At 42.3% G+C, this 16,325-nt stretch overlaps 1 protein-coding gene across 1 annotated transcript in view; it reads left to right on the top strand.

Moving 5' to 3' along the window:
* The window catches only part of MACROD2 (mono-ADP ribosylhydrolase 2), a 2,047,210-nt gene that overhangs the window by 198,092 nt on the left and 1,832,793 nt on the right, over positions 1-16,325 (top strand). The gene's annotated exons all lie outside the window — the stretch shown is intronic.

Here is a 16,325-nt window from a genome sequence, read left to right as displayed (position 1 = left end):
TGCACAGAGTCATGACACTGAGGCTTTTCTTTCCAGGAAGTAACTTTATTTGTGCCAGCATGTGCTCATTGGGTTTGTACCTGAAAAACTGAGGCCCAGGCGCAGCAGGGTTTAGCCTTTTATACAACTTCTACTTCTTTGTCTCCCATACATGGTAACATACAGATATACAGTCTGAGTCGGTGGTCTATGTTACAGAGTCATGAGGAATGTCCCGTACCTGCACATAACCAGGTTACCTTCCCTTGTGGTTTTCACCACATTCCTTAGGGAGGGGCTCTACCACATTCCTCCCTTCGATGCCTGGACCCCCGTATTTTGGGTCAAAGAGCATCATCTTGGTTTAGAGGTTTATATTTCTAGAACATCATCACATGCATGGCCGTTTTCCTTTTCACCATTGCCTCAGTGAGGCTGGAGACAGACTATACAACCAGGTAACTAGCCAAAGTAGGATTGAATAAGCTCCCAAACTCAAGAAGATAATTCTAATGAGGATTTTGAATCCCCCAAGAGTTGAAAAACATCCTCTAAATAACTTCCTGGAGTCCCAACCTTTCCAGGTCTGGACTGGGACATGAGCAACCTTTCTCCTTTGATCTGTGATCTCTTCTATGACTTTTTCTTCATCATCTATCTGTAGGCAGCAGTTGCTCAGGTTAAACTTTCCACACATTCCTCTCTCAGAAGCAAGCAGGTAATCTAAGACCAAGTGATTTTGATAGATAGCATTGAACATTTTGGCTTGCTGCTTGGCTTGTAAGTTAAGAGCTCTGGCAGTTTCTTTGGTTATAATTTCTACAACTGCTTGTAATCTGATTATGCGGTTTAGCATGTAAATGGGAGTGTGATAGCCCCAGAACGCATTCTCTGCCCAGGTGACAGGGCCATAATATTGGATTATATGTTTGGGAGGTCATTCATCAGCTTTCCATTTGCCAGTTTGTAGGGCATGTTGTTTTCTTTGAGTCTCCCTGTCTCCATACACTTGGGCTTCCAAATGGCAAGTGGACTTCCAAATGGCAAGTGGGAGCAGGAAGAAAGATGGACGAATAGTTTCCAGCACACATGACCCTGACCACCCTAGGGGAAGTACTGTATAGGCTGTCTTTCCACATACCCGGTATAGTCCACCTGGGGCCTACCATTCAATGGCTGCATTGACATTGTCCCAGGCTTCTCTGAGATGAGAGAAATTAGACAAGGGGTGGGGATCTAGCTCAAGGTGATCTGGGGACCCCCAACATTGGGCTTCCTGGGCAGTTGAGTTATAAAATCTTTGGACTAGGCATATTAAGCTTCCAACAGAAACTTTCTTCCCTAGTGGGCAAGGCAGTTTTTCTCAATAGCTGAGGTTTTGAGGAGCAAACCCTGCTAGTAGGACTGTTCCCTTATAAGGTTCGTGGAGATCTAATTCTTTAGCCTTCCGTGGCCATTGATCCCCCATGTTGGCCCTGCAAACATAGCAAGAGGATTTCTTTAGGGTCTGGGCTATAGTTTCTGCTAAGGCAGGGAACAGGTTTCTTGTTGTGGTAGAGATGGGGGGAGGGCTACTTTCTATTTCCTCATATGGAAATAAAGACTATGTGAGTTGAGGCTTGGAGTGAGACAGCAACCCTCTTGAAGTACAACATAGTTCTGGGTCAGTGCCTCGCCCATATATATATATATATATATATATATATATATATATATATATATATATACAACAACTCTGAGGCCATTTTTCCATTTGGGGTCCCCTGGATTAAAGACATTAAAATTAAGGGAGTTACAGGCTCCCATTTTACAGCTGGATGTTGCAGTCCCCTTTTGGAGGAGTGCCACCTTATCTTTACCTTTCCAAGTGGCCCAAAAGGCACAGCTCCAATAGGGGCAGTAAGCCCAGCAATCACTGTAACATATGGATTGGGGCAAGTCCTATTCACACATATACTTGACATTGAAGCTGGATTCTTGTTCCCCTGGTAGACATCCACAATTTTGCACCAACAAGGGGTGTTTGTTAATAGCACACACATCAAAAAGTACTGATACTGGCAAGGTGGGCTTGGCTGATTAATTACCCCCCATCCTGGGAGTGTCGGACCTGCAACCATTTCTCAGTTGGGGAGTACTGTGGGTCAAAACAAGTGTATTAACTCTTCTGTTGACAGAATAGGTGGTCTTGCTGTGTCTTCAGGTCCCAGGACTTTTCCCTGACATGAGAAGTGGGTATGGTATAGTAAGTTCCAAGTGACTTCCTGGCCTGACATGCTTATGTGAATACATGAGTCATAAGATGAGAAATCTAGGTCCAGATTAGAAGCAACCAACACCAATGAAGTATCCTATCCATAAAAGGGAGGTGAGTGCTAAAAGAAACCTCTCACCACACTTCCAGTGGGCCAGGCAGCCTCTGACAATCCTATGGCAAAAAGTAGAGCAAGAATCACAGTTGACAGTGAGAAACAAAGGGTGACAGTGCATCACAGTAAGGAAACAGATACAGAAAATAAGGACAATCTATTTGTTCCACCAGACGGTCGATTCCTTAAGCTTCTGCCATGCATAGATTAGTAAGCTTCTGGAGTGACTAAAGGAGGGCTGTAGTCTCCTAGAACTCTGGAGTTGCACATTGATTCTTCTGTATGGTCAGCTTGCAGGGCGTTGATGGATCAGGAATGTATACCCAGTTTCAAGATGCTGGCTTCGTTCTGCTGTATTAAGTCCAGGGACCCACCTCGGCCACCTTTACTGCAGTAGGGGTGGACAAAATGACAGTGAATGGGCCTCTCCAGAGAGGTTTTAGGGGTTGGACATTCCATTTCTTCACCCATACTGCATCTCCTGCTTTAAAGGGGTGGGCATCTGTGGTCAGATTCACAGGTAATCACTCCCTAACCCAGTGGTGTGAGGTGGTTAGGGTAGAGCGGAGGGCTCACATCTTTTGCCTTAGGGTTAGATTGCCTATCCCATTTAGTTCCCCCCTTAAGCCCCTGGTGATGGGGGGAGAGTGCCAATAAAGGATTTTATAAGGGGAGAACTCCATTTGTTTAGTGGGGCTACACCTGATTCTTAACAAGGCCATTGGCAACACCTGGTTCCAGTGTAGGTGGGTTTCCTGACCTAGTTTATTTAATTGCAGCCTCATGGTTCGGTTCATTTGTTCCACCTTCCCGGATCTCTGGGGTCAATATGCTGTGTGTAACTTCCAGGTGATTTTTAACCCCTTTGCCACCAGCTGCACTACCTCAGCCATGAACGCTGGCCCGTTATCTGATCCCATAGTGATAGGGATACCAAATCGAGGAATGATTTATTTTAGAAGAAGTTGGGCCACTTCATGTGCCTTTTTTGTGCGAGTAGGGAAGGCTTCCACCCAGCCTGAGAAAGTGCACACAAAGACCAACAGATATTTAGAGCCTTGGACCCCAGGAAGCTCAGTGAAGTCCACCATTATATTTTCAAACGGGGCTCCCCCAACACTCTGTACCCCAGGGGCAGCCTTGGGTCCCTGATGTGGTTTATTCCAGGCACATGTTTCACATTGTTCTTGTACTGCTCAGGCTATGCTGGAGAGTCAAGGGGTGTAGAAATGTTGGCTCAGCGTAGTCTCAAGAGCTGTCCAGCCAATATGGGTTTCCTGATGGAACTGCTTGACAAAAGCTGGAGCCAGGGCCTCAGGAATTGCTACTCAAATTTCCACCATCTACCTGGAAGGTAGCTTCCATTTTCAGTGTTAAGCCAGGCACTTTCATGTTGTGAGTAATTAGGGTCCCATTCCGCCAGTGGACTAAGGAACAGTGCGGTTGTGAAAGCCACTGATTCTGCTCTTTCTTTGAGGCGGCAGGTTTTGCCTCTTGGTCTACCTTGTGGTTTCCCCATGCATCTGTGGCGTCTCCTCTTTGATGTCCCTGACAATGCATGACTGCCACTTTTTTAGAGCCCACACAGCATCTAAGAGATCAAGGATTTTCTTACCATACTTGATGTCTTTTTCTCCTGAGTTTCTTAGACTATATATATATATAGAGAGAGAGAGAGAGAGAGAGAGCGAGTGAGCGCCCACCCCATGTGTGTCAAGGGTGGTGAAGGCGTACTTAAGCGTCTTTGTATATATTAACATGTATCCCTGCAACCAATCGGAGGGCTTGGGTTAGTGCTATGAGCTCTGCCTTCTGTGCTCAAGTCCCCTTTGGCAGGGGTTTGGCCTCAATGATAGAATTCAGGGTCACCACAGAATAACCTGCAAGGCACTCTCCCTCTTTGACAAAACTGTTACTGTCAGTGAAGTATTCAGTGTTGGGGTCCTTGAGGGACTGGAGTGCCTTAAGTCTGGTCGACTGGAAAATACCTCATTCATGACTTTAGTGCAGTCATGGTCGGGCTGCCCTGGCCCGACAGGCAATAGGGTTGTGAGCAGTAGGGTCTGTACCACTTCTAGGTGAATGCGCAGGTTCTCACAGTACATTCCCTGATACCTGATCATCCTAGTTTTGGCTAGCCAGTATTGTCCCTTGCATTCCATTAATGTCAGTAGTGAATGTGGCACTTGGACTATCAATTCTTGTCTCATAGTTAACTTGTCAGCCTCAGGCACTAAGAGGGCCATGGCAGGGGGACCAGCCTTGGGGAACAGAGTCAAGCCGCTTGGAGAGAGATGCCACTGGGCGATGCCATGACCCCAACATCTGGGTTAGGACTCCCACCACAATGCCAGTGCACTTGTGGACATACAGAAATAAAGGCTTGGTCGTGTCTGAGAGCCCCAAACCAGGTGCATTAGTGAGGGCTCATTTTATTTCCTCAAAGGCCTTCTGCTGTACCAATTCCCAGATTAGGGGCTCTTGTTTTCCCCCTTTTTCTAACTTCATAGAGGGGTTTTGCCAGGACTGAAAAGTTAGGTATCCAGATTCTACAGAAATCTGCGGCCCCAAGAAACTCCTGAACCTGGCGTCAGGTTGACGGGACCAGGGTCAAAGAAACAGCCTACTTCCTTTCTGGGCTAAGTTGGAATTGCCCCTGGGACAGGTGGAAGCCGAGATAGTTGGTTTTCTCTTGAAAGATTTGGGCCTTTTTCCTTGAAGCCTTGTAGCCGGTTTCCCATAGGAGGGTAAGGAGCTGCTGAGTCCCTTCCATGCTATCCTCCTGGGACCTTCTAGCCAGCAGCAAGTCATCTACGTACTGAAACAGGACACAGCCATATTGATCTGCTGGGAAGGCTTTTAAGTCAGAGGCTAATGCAATGCCAAAAATGGTTGGGGAGTTTTTGAGCTCCTCAAGCAATCTGGTCCAAGTCAACTGGCCCTTGTCACCATTTTTAGGACTTTCCCACTGGAAGGCAAAGATCGATTGGCTCTGGGGGGCCATGTGGATGCAGAAGAAAGCATCTTTGAGGTTCAAGCAGGTGAAGAAGGTGGCTTTGGCAGGGATGAACCCCTGAAGTGCATAGAGGTTTGGGACCACTGGGTGTATGGTGATGGTGGCCTGGTTTACTGGTTGCAAGTCCTGAATTGGCCGATAGTCATCTGTGCCAGGCTTTTTTAAAAAAATGATTTATTGTCAAATTGGCTAATGTACAGTGTGTAGAATGTGCTGTTGGTTTTTGGCATAGATTCCCGTGGTTCATTGCTTACATACAACACCCAGTGCTCATCACAAGTGCCCTCCTCAATGCCCATCACCCATTTTCTCCTCTCCCCCCCCATTAACTCTCAGATCGTTCTCTATATTTAAGAGTCTCTTATGGTTTGCCTCCCTCCCTCTCTGTTTGTAACTTTTTTTTTCCTTTTCCCTTCCCCATGGTCTTCTGTTAAGTTTCTCAGGATCCACATATGAGCAAAAACATATCTGTCTTTCTGTGACTGACTTATTGCACTCAGCATAATACCTTCCAATTCCATCCATGTTGCTGCAAATGGCATGATTTCATTCTTTCTCATTGCCAAGTAGTATTCTGTTGTATATATAAACCACATCTTCTTTATCCATTCATCAGTTGATGGGCATTTAGACTCCTACCATAATTTGGCTGTTGTTGAAAGTGCTGCTGTAAACATTGGGGTACATGAGCCCCTATGAATCAGCACTCCTGTATCCTTTGGATAAATTCTTAGTAGTACTATTGCTGGGTCATAGGATAGTTCTGGTTTTAATTTTTTGAGGAACCTCCACAATGTTTTCCAGAGCAGCTGCACCAGTTTGCATTCCCACTAACAGTGCAAGAGGGTTCCCTTTTCTCCACATCCTCACCAGCATCTGTTGTTTCCTGAGTTGTTAATTTTAGACATTTTAGTGTGAGTTAATATCTCAGTGTGGTTTTGACTTGTATTTCCCTGACGGTGAGTGATGTTAAGCATCTTTTCATGTGTCTGTTAGCCATCTGGATGTCTTCTTTGGAAAAGTGTCTTCTGCCCATTTCTTGACTGGATTATTAGTTTTTTGGGTGTTGAGTTTGAGAAATTCTTTATAGATTTTGGATATTAACCCTTTATCCGATATGTCATTTACAAATAACTTTTCCCATTCTGTTGATTGCCTTTTAGTTTTGTTGGTTGTTTCCTTTATAGTGCAGAAACGTTTTTTTCTTGATGAGGTCCCAATAGCCATTTTTGCTTTTAATTCCCTTGCCTTTGGAAATGTGTTGGGCAAGAAATTGCTGTGGCTGAGGTCAAAGAGGTTGTTGCCTACTTTCTCCTCTAGGGTTTTGATGGCTTCCTATCTTACATTTAGGTCTCTCATCCATTTTGAGTTTATTTTTGTGTATGTGTAAGAAAGTGGTCTAGTTTCATCCTTCTGCATGTTGCTGCCCCATTCTCCCAGCACCATTTGTTAAAGAGACTGTCTTTCTTCCATTGGATACTCTTTCCTGCTTTGTCAAAGATACATTTGTGGGTCCAATTCTGGGGTCTCTATTCTATTCTATTGGTCTATATGTCTGTTTTTGTGCCAATACCATGCTGTCTTGATGATTACAACTTTGTAGTAGAGGCTAAAATCTGGGATTATGATGCCTCCCACTTTGGTTTTCTTTGTCAATATTACTTGGGCTATTCAGGGTCTCTTGTGGTTCTATACAAATTTTAGGATTGTTTGTTCTAGCTTCGAGAAGAATGCAGGTGCAATTTTGATTGGGATTGAATTGAATGTGTAGATTGCTTTGGATAGTACTGACATTTTAACAATATTTATTTTTCCAATCCATGAGCATGGAATGTTTTTCCATTTCCTTGTGTCTTCTTCAATTTCCTTCATAAGTTTTCTGTAGTTATCAGCATACAGATATTTTACATCTTTAGTTAGGTTTATTCCTAGGTATTTTATGGTTCTTGATGTATTTGTAAATGGGATCAATTTCTTGATTTCTCTTTCTGTTCCTTCATTATTGGGTGTGCTGGGCTTTTGGACAGGTAAGAGGGGTGTGTTCCAAGATGACTGGCATGGCTAGAGGATTGCATACTCTAAAAGCCTCTCCAGGTACTTCTGGATCTCGATCTGTGCCTTGCAGGGATGAAGTATTGTCTCTGGTGGGTGGACTCTGCCCCAGGCTTCAGCTCTACAACCACAAGGGGTATGTTACAGGCCAATCCCAGTGGGTTGTCTTTAGCCCACACCCTAGGGATCCTAAAGGGAAGCTTAGGCACCAGTTGTGATTCCTCCTTGAGACTGTAGAGATGCTACTCTTATCCTTGGGGAATCATGAGAGTTAGTCTTTGCTTCTGGCTTTTGTAAGGTCAGTGCAGCTTATCCATGGGAGTTGAAAGTTATCTGTACCTGCAGCTTTCCCAACAGGTCCTGGCTCTTTGAAGCCACGGGGCAGTTGGGGAGGTACAGGAATTCATGGATGACTTCATGGCTGCCTAAATTGCATCACCGAGGCAGCAGGAAGGGATGGCATGTCCGATTGCCTGTGGCCCCCACAATGGTGGCTTGTCTCTGTGAAAGGGTGACCATGGTTTGGGTCACCATCTAGTGTTCCATCTCAGTGTCTACCATGAGGTCGATGGATTGGCTCCCCATGTTTATTCAGATCATAGGCTCTTGGGGCCCTAACAAAATAGAGCCCAGTCTGTCCTAGTGCTCCTCATAGTTCTTTCTGGTGGTTAGCCCCACAAAATCATCTTTGGGGGCCCAATGGGGCTGTGATGCAGGTTGATATCGGCCCTGGACCATATATCCTCTTTCTTTTTGCTTGGGCCCTGCTGAGAAGTATCTGGCCACTGGGGGCACTCATTTTTCCTGTGGCCCTCCTGATGACAGTGGGCACACTGGTTCCATCCTAACTTTGGTCCTGGGCGAGACCCTCCTCCCCACCATTCCCCTTTTTGGCCTCATCCCCGTCCCTGCGGGGCACCTTTCCAAGAATGTTCTGACCTCTCCACCAAGGCAGGAGCTAATAAGTCTGCCTTTTTCTGTATCTTCTGGTGATCTTCCCTCTGTGCTGCCTGGCCATAGTTGGACAAACACCTTAGTTACTATTTCCAGCAACTGACTGGCATTCATGTTGGCAAAACCCTCCAGCTTCTGCCAGATGTCCCCTTGGACCTGGCCTATGAAAGCCACATTGACCATCTGTTGGTTTATGAGTGCCTCTGAATCAAAAAGGGTGTAGAGACAAAATGCCTCATGTAGTCTCTCACAGAATTGGCTTGGGCTCTCCTTGGGTCCCTGGAGTACTTCTGATGTTTTACTCATATTTGTGGCCTTCCCCCCCTTTCCTAATGTAATTTAGAAGAGCTTCTTGATACTTTTTGGTGCTTACAAACCTTCCGTCTACACTTGGGTCATTTGGGACCCATTTGGGGTCCTCCCCAGGGAAATGAGCCTGAGCATAAGCCTTGGTGTCTAGTGTCCCAGCCAGGGCATTATCCTTTAACCATTTCAGGGCTGCCTGGGTAATTAAGTGATGCTCCTCTGTGTGGAAGAGGGTCAAGAGGAGTTGGCAGCAGTCAGTCCAGGTAGGTTTATGGGTTTGAATTATGGACTACATTAGTTCTATCATAGCCTGGGGCTTCTCTGTGTAGGAAGGAGTATGGTGCTTCCAATTTAGGAAGTCTATAGTGGTAAGAGTTAATACACAAACACACACTGGCCTGCTCAGATATGTCCTTCCTGATCATAATAGATGGGTCTCCGAGTTTCCCTCAGTGGCATCTGTAGGGCTCCCTGGTGTTGCTGCAGGGAGAGACTGTCTCTGCTGGCCTGACAGAGGGGTGTATGAGGTTAGGACCAGTGGTCCAGGAAAGCTGGTAACATTCAGAGAGGCTGGTAGTGCTAGAGGTGGTGAGACCTTGGGACTATGGGCAGACTCCAGTGGGGTTTTGGCAGCCAGGGTGGCTGGAAGCACAGGTGTCAGTGAAAGGTACAGTGGGGTATATGGTCCTCAGGCTCTCCTGACAGTATGGGTTTTTCAGTTTTGGGGTGGCATTTGGAGGAAACTGTGACACGAGCCATCATAACTTTACAGTTCTCTTCAATATAGACTATTAGCCAAGGTGGCCAGGATAGGACCAGGTCTTGCCAACAGTCAATGTAAGGAAATTGGTTGGGGTGGCCTGGATTCACCCACAACAACCCTGAACACTCAGCCAGCTGGTTCTTTATCAAGTGAGCCCTCAGAGGGTCACCCTACCTCGAACAATGGCCAATCAGTTTCACAGAATGTCAGAGCTTTCCAAGAGTTAATTTTACACCATAATTTCCTGAATATCCCTTTCTGAAATTCCTCAACATGTAGTCTAAGGGAGTCAGTTTACTCTGCTTTCCACCCATTTCTTCCACCTAAGGACAACTTTCATGCACAAGAGAGGAAAATGTGGGAAGGATGGGACTAAATTGGAGAGGATGCCCACTCAGTTCAACCATTTCTGGCCACTCTCCCCTCAGAGATATTTCAGGTGCCTCTTAGCATTGGTGGGTTCGGTATTAATCCTTGACCTGGATCCGACTCCCAAGGAAGTCTGACTCTGCCTTAAGCCATATGAGGTCACCACAGAACCCTGGATTGGGACTCAACACTTGCTTCAGCCCCTTGATCAGGTCAGAACCTTTCTGCTGTCCGTCTCATTCACACACAGTCACACAGTGACTCCAACTGCCTGCCCAGCTCCCAGCACTTTGGAGTTGCAGTTTCTTTCCCCTTCTGCCTTAGGGGCATTTCCACCAAAATGAACCTGGGTTCTTACAGGCAATCTTCCTTGAGCTGGTTTTTGGGCCTCACTGGCTTCCTTTGTGCATCCGGAGTCCTTGCCCTGGCATGCTGGGAGGGGCTAGTCTCCTATGGATCAAGTGGTCCATTGGCACCAGGCAAGGTTGCCTCTTTTGGTGCCCCGAGGTTCACAACTGGCAACAAGGGAGGTAAAACACTGTCTCCACCTCCCTGATGTGAGACCCCAAGAAATATAACAAGCCTGAGGTTTGCACAGAGAGTCATGACACTGAGGCTTTTCTTTCCAGGAAGTAACTTTATTCGTGCCAGCATGGGCTCAGTGGGTTCATACCTGAAAAACTGAGCCCCAAGCGCAGCAGGGGTAGCCTTTTATACAATTTCTACTTCTTTGTCTCCCATACATGGTAACATACAGACATACAATCTGATTGGGCGGTCTATGTTACAGAGTTGTGAGGAATGTCACATACATGCACATAGCCAGATTGCCTTCCCTTGTCTTGAGATTTTCACCACATTTCTTAGGAAGGGTTCTTCCACACCTTCATAAGCAAATGTAACAAACTAACCTTCCTTGTTCTTAGAGGTTCTATGTGGATAATGTCTTATTCCTAGACTTTGGTCCTCATACTTTAACTTACAACTGAGAACTTCTGCAAGGTCTCTTGGTAGATACAAAGAATGTTCTGATGGAAAGTAAACAGTATTCCTATACATCAGAGGTATTTTTTTTCCCTAACGGTTATAGTTACCATTTAATAGCATGATAAACAATTATATTAGTCAATTAGATAAAAAATAGTCAATAAAGCTGACCACGTTGTCTTTAGAAAATCAGTATGTGTTAGGAATGAATATTAAAATCTAAAAGTAGGATGGATATATATGCATAGTGCATATAACAATATGTAAATATATATATAGTTAATAATTTGTGATTTAATATTTAATGGAAAGCTTGACTTTCCAAAAATGCTTATCAAAATATTTGATTGTAATACTGATACTCCCAAATAACTCATTATTTCCAAAATTATATAAGTTGGAATCTTTGATATCCTGGAATAATTTTTCTATTAATTGTAGTACCACTAGTTATTTGATAGCATTCTTTTTTTAATCTTTATTTGTATTTTATGTGCATTTTAAAATCAGTGACAAATTAATATAAATACAGTGATTTGGCAGTGTTGAATAAACTGTTTCCTTTTGTCCACCCAAAGGGATTGTATTTAAAATACTTTGTAATCCAAATTCAGTGACTTATCTTTGAGGTTGGTTTATTACCTAGACTGATTTATGTTGAAATTGATGAAGATATGACCATACCCAATTTTGTACATTTTTTGTTTGAAATGGAGGAATTTGGAAATTTTATTAGATTGGAAAAAAAAAGACTTCTGTAATTTATTTTCCTTCTACTTTGGTTAATTTTATTCTATGAATATTTTTCTTAAAAAAATTACAGTATTTGGTTTATTGAAGTGAACATAATGACAGAATGAATCTCTTTATGTCTGTTTTATAACTTACCTTTGCTTATTTTCTTCATTGTTCAAAAGAAGCATACTAGTTAGAAGTAGAACCTATAAATTTGAGGGTCAAAGAATGGTGAGGAACATGTAAACAAGAAAAAAATGAGTGAAGCATAGAAGTGTTATAATAATGTAAGTATTCTGTAGACTAATTAATTACAGAGAGGAATGGATTCTTTGTTCTCAAGGAGATCGTGGAACAGACTAGGGTCTAAAGGAGATAGAGGTTCCCAAGTGCCCGGATATTTGTTAGAACTCTCTTTAAGTAAAGGTAGTACATCTAGTAAAATTTTATTTTTCTTAAAAAACTGTAGACCCCCATAAGATACAGAAAATGACAATAGGACCTAGTATTTTACATAATTCTTGATTAGAAGAATTTCTTCAAGAAGTAGAAATGATAGAAAATGTTATAGAGAGAAGAAACACTAGAACTAGTTTGGCTTATACTCCAGACTTCAAAAAAAAAAAAAAATAAGTGATGTTCAAAAAACTCACGTAAAAATTAGATATGAACAAATATCTGGAATAGGAACGCATATTGTAGCAGTAATGAACAGGAATCTAGACTATGGCATTATTTCCTTTTCTAGTGTCCATAGGAGACATTGTTAAGTGACCTCAGTATTCTTTCCTGCTCTGTGAACACTTATGGAATCCTTCTTAAAATGATACTCTAGGTAGCTACCACCATTTGCTTGGTGATATAAGAAACAGATTCTCTTTGACATCCCAGTCTAGGAAAAAAATGACTCAAAATAATACAGGCTCGAGAGGCCTGTCTCTGTGCTAAAATCTATTAACCAAAATCCTTGGATCCAATAGTTAAATAAATAAATAAACACAAAGTCTTTTAATTTTTTTTTAAATTTTTTTTTCAACGTTTTTTAATTTATTTTTGGGACAGAGAGAGACAGAACATGAACGGGGGAGGGGCAGAGAGAGAGGGAGACACAGAATCGGAAACAGGCTCCAGGCTCCGAGCCATCAGCCCAGAGCCCGATGCGGGGCTCGAACTCGCGGACCGCGAGACCGTGACCTGGCTGAAGTCGGACGCTTAACCGACTGCGCCACCCAGGCGCCCCTAAAGTCTTTTAATTATTATATTATTCACTAGTCCATATTTGTCTGTTTTATCCAATAGGATAACTTGAGAGATGTTATATAATGTTCTGTTAAAATTAAGATCAGTGTCTATAGAGGTAACTGGTCTATCAGCTTAACAAACTATCCAAAAAGGTAATCTGGTTGATCTAGAACACTGGTTCTCTACCAGGAGCAATTTTGTTCTCATAGCGAACATTTGGCAATGTCTTGTGACTGGATATGTGCACTACTGGCAAACCAGTGGATAGAGACCACAGATGTTTTAGCCCCTCAATACAAAGAATTATTTAGCCCATAATATCAGTGTTCAATGTCAATAGGGCTGCTTTGAGAAATCCTAGTCTAGAGCACTGGTTCTTGACTTTTTAGAAATGCAAATTACCATGTTTGGCTTCCAACCTAATGAATCAGAAATTCTAGGGGTAAGGCTCAGTAATTTGTCTTATAAGTCCTTTGGGTGATTATGATGTTCCTTAAAGTTTTAAGATCAATTGTCAGTCTATTTTAGCATATAAGAATATTTAAGAAATATTTATTAAGCATTAAGCTTCGACCAGGAACCTAACTAATTGCTCAAAAAACAGCCTTTTCACAATCAGTTTGGTTTGGGCATATTACCTAATTGGACCCTATTTTTCTTAGCAGTTCTCAAATTTTGTTTTCTAGTATGTTGTTTAATATGTGTTTGTCTTCCCACCATCTATTTGTTGGCATTTTTACAAGATTTTTTTTTTTTTTAATCAATGACTTTGTTAAAGATGTAGTTGTCATGTTTGTAAACTTTAGACCAGGCAATGATGGTAAGTGTTGGATGTTAGAGGCAATTCATTATTCTTAATAGACTGATGATAACATGGTCATACTTGTAAAGTTTAAAATTCCCATGGCTCAGTTGATTAAGCATCCAACTTTGGCTCAGGTCATGATCTCTCAGTTCACCAGTTCAAGTCCTGTGTTGGGCTCTGTGCTGATAGCTTGGAGCCTGAAGCCTGCTTCAGATTCTGTGTCTCCTTCTCTCTTGGCTCTCCCCTGCTCTCTCTCTCTCTCTCTCAAAAATAAATAAACATTAAAAAAATCTAAAATTCCCATTATGTCCACTTTATTAAGCAATTCTTATTTGCTAATCAAAATTAGGAACATTCTTATTAATTGAATGGATTGTACAAAAGGAAGAGATTTTCAATATTTGTTGAATTGAATCAAAAACATCTCCTGAATAATTTGGAAGAATGGTAGTGATAGTACAGATTGGGAAGTATAAGAGAAAGATGGGAAATATCCTGAATTACATTGGACTTAGTGAATATCAGGTGCTGATACACACTAAGATAAACATACTCATCATTTGGAATGAGGGAGAAAGGATAAAATCAGAAGAATGCATGCAATGGTCCTTTCTTCACTGAAGAGGGAGGAAGAAGGGGAAAGTGACAAACCAATACAAGGAAATTTTGTCATGGAAGAAGCTATAGGAGCTTTAAAAGAATGGTTTCAGTTGTCTCTGTGATAACTCTTGCCCACTAGTACTTGCTATATTGCTAACATTTCCTTTGCTCATGTGAGTATTTTAATGAAGAATTCCCTATGAAAACTTGATTAAAGTTCAAAAATTACAGGTGACTCTAAAAGCTAAAAGCTATTCAGGTGTGTGCCAGAAATGAAGTGCTGCAGTATTACAGGCCCTATCAGCAGAGTTCCTATCACTGAGGGAGAGGAAAACTCTCAGAGCGTATAACTTCAGGCAGTACATTTCAATGTTTATTTCAGCCAGAAGGAGAGATGGCCTAAGGTCAGGTTTTATACTACTTTCTGGTGGTAAGACTGCAGATGGTAAACAGGGTTTAGGGGAGACTAGGATTGAAACTCAAACAAGAGGTCCAGGTACAAAAATATTTGTATTTAATGTGGATGCTCAACTGAGGGCTTTTAATAACAAGATGAATGTGATGTTCTTCTCTGAAGATACTTGTCATTTGCTCAGTGAGCTTGGAAGTAAAGTGCATATGGTGACTACATTGGTGACCTGGCCTCAGTAGCATGGACTTTTTCTCACTGAGACTTACCACATTTCTTTTATTGCTGGATGACTAATTTTCTAGCAGCATTGGCCAACTCTGAGTTCAAGATAGGATATCATATGTTGAGAACAGTTGTGTGACATGGTATCTGATTATATTGACCCAGTTGAATTGTGAAGGGTATAGCAACTTTATTTTAGATTTCATACTGACCACTCTCTATACAGGCATAATATAATTCACGTACTATTGCCTTAGATCAATCAACCCACTTCGCAGAGAAAGAATAATGCCAGTGGGATTCACTGTCTTACCATGTATCTCCTCATCCCAAAGCAGCTGATGTGATACAATGTTAGAATAGCTTACTGGAAGGTCAGCTATGGTGCCAGCTGGAAATCTTGTAAATGTGGGGTACTGACCTAGAGATTTATGTTTAATAGTGTCCTTCTTACATATTAGTCTAACAATGAAGGTTCGAAGTATAAACTTCTTAGGATTATACCTAATGACCTATTAAAATTGTTTTTGTTTCCATCCCTATGGTTCTTAGCTTTATAAGTATAGAGATTTGAATTTCTGGGAGACAGATCCTTTTGCCCCTTGGAATCCTAATTCTTTTTTTTAAATTTTAATTCCAGTATAGTTAACATACAGTGTTATATTAATTTCAGGTATATAATATAGTGATTCAACAATTCCATGTATTAGTGCTCGTTCAGATAAGTTTACTCTTAATCCCCTTTGCCTATTTCACCCATTCCCCATACCCACCTCCTTCTGCTAAGTGTTCTCTATTTAAAAGTTGGCTTTTCAGGGGCGCCTGGGTGGCGCAGTCGGTTAAGCGTCCGACTTCAGCCAGGTCACGATCTCGCGGTCCGTGAGTTCGAGCCCCGTGTCAGGCTCTGGGCTGATGGCTCAGAGCCTGGAGCCTGTTTCCGATTCTGTGTCTCCCTCTCTCTCTGCCCCTCCCCCGTTCATGCTCTGTCTCTCTCTGTCCCCAAAATAAATAAACGTTGAAAAAAAAAATTAAAAAAAAAAATAAAAGTTGGCTTTTCAGTTTTTTCCCCTTTGTTTCTTAAATTCCACACTTGAGTGAAATCATATGGTATTTGTCTTTGACTGACTTATTTTGCTTAGCATTATACTCTCTAGCTCCATCTATGTTGTTTCAAATGACAAGATTTCATTATATATATTACCTATATGTAATATATATAAACACATCTTTATCCATTCATCTACTGCTGGACACTTGGGCCACTTCCATAATTTGGCTGTTATAAATAATGCTGCACTAAACATGGGGGGGGGGCACGTTTCCTTTTGAATTAGTGTTTTTGTATTCTTTGTGTAAATAACCCAATAATGTAATTACTGGATTATATGGTAGTTCTGATTTTAATTTTTTGAGGAACCTCCATACTGTCTTCCACAGTGGCTGTATCAGTTTGTATTCCCACCAGTGGTGCCTGAGGGTCCTTTTTCCCCACATCCTCATCAACACTTGTTTTG

This window comes from Puma concolor, chromosome A3 (assembly GCF_028749965.1).
Source record: "Puma concolor isolate L17-30 chromosome A3, mPumCon1.1.hap2, whole genome shotgun sequence".
Taxonomy (NCBI): domain Eukaryota; kingdom Metazoa; phylum Chordata; class Mammalia; order Carnivora; family Felidae; genus Puma; species Puma concolor.
Note: the sequence above shows the minus strand (reverse complement) of the source record. Positions and strands in the feature narration are given on the sequence as shown.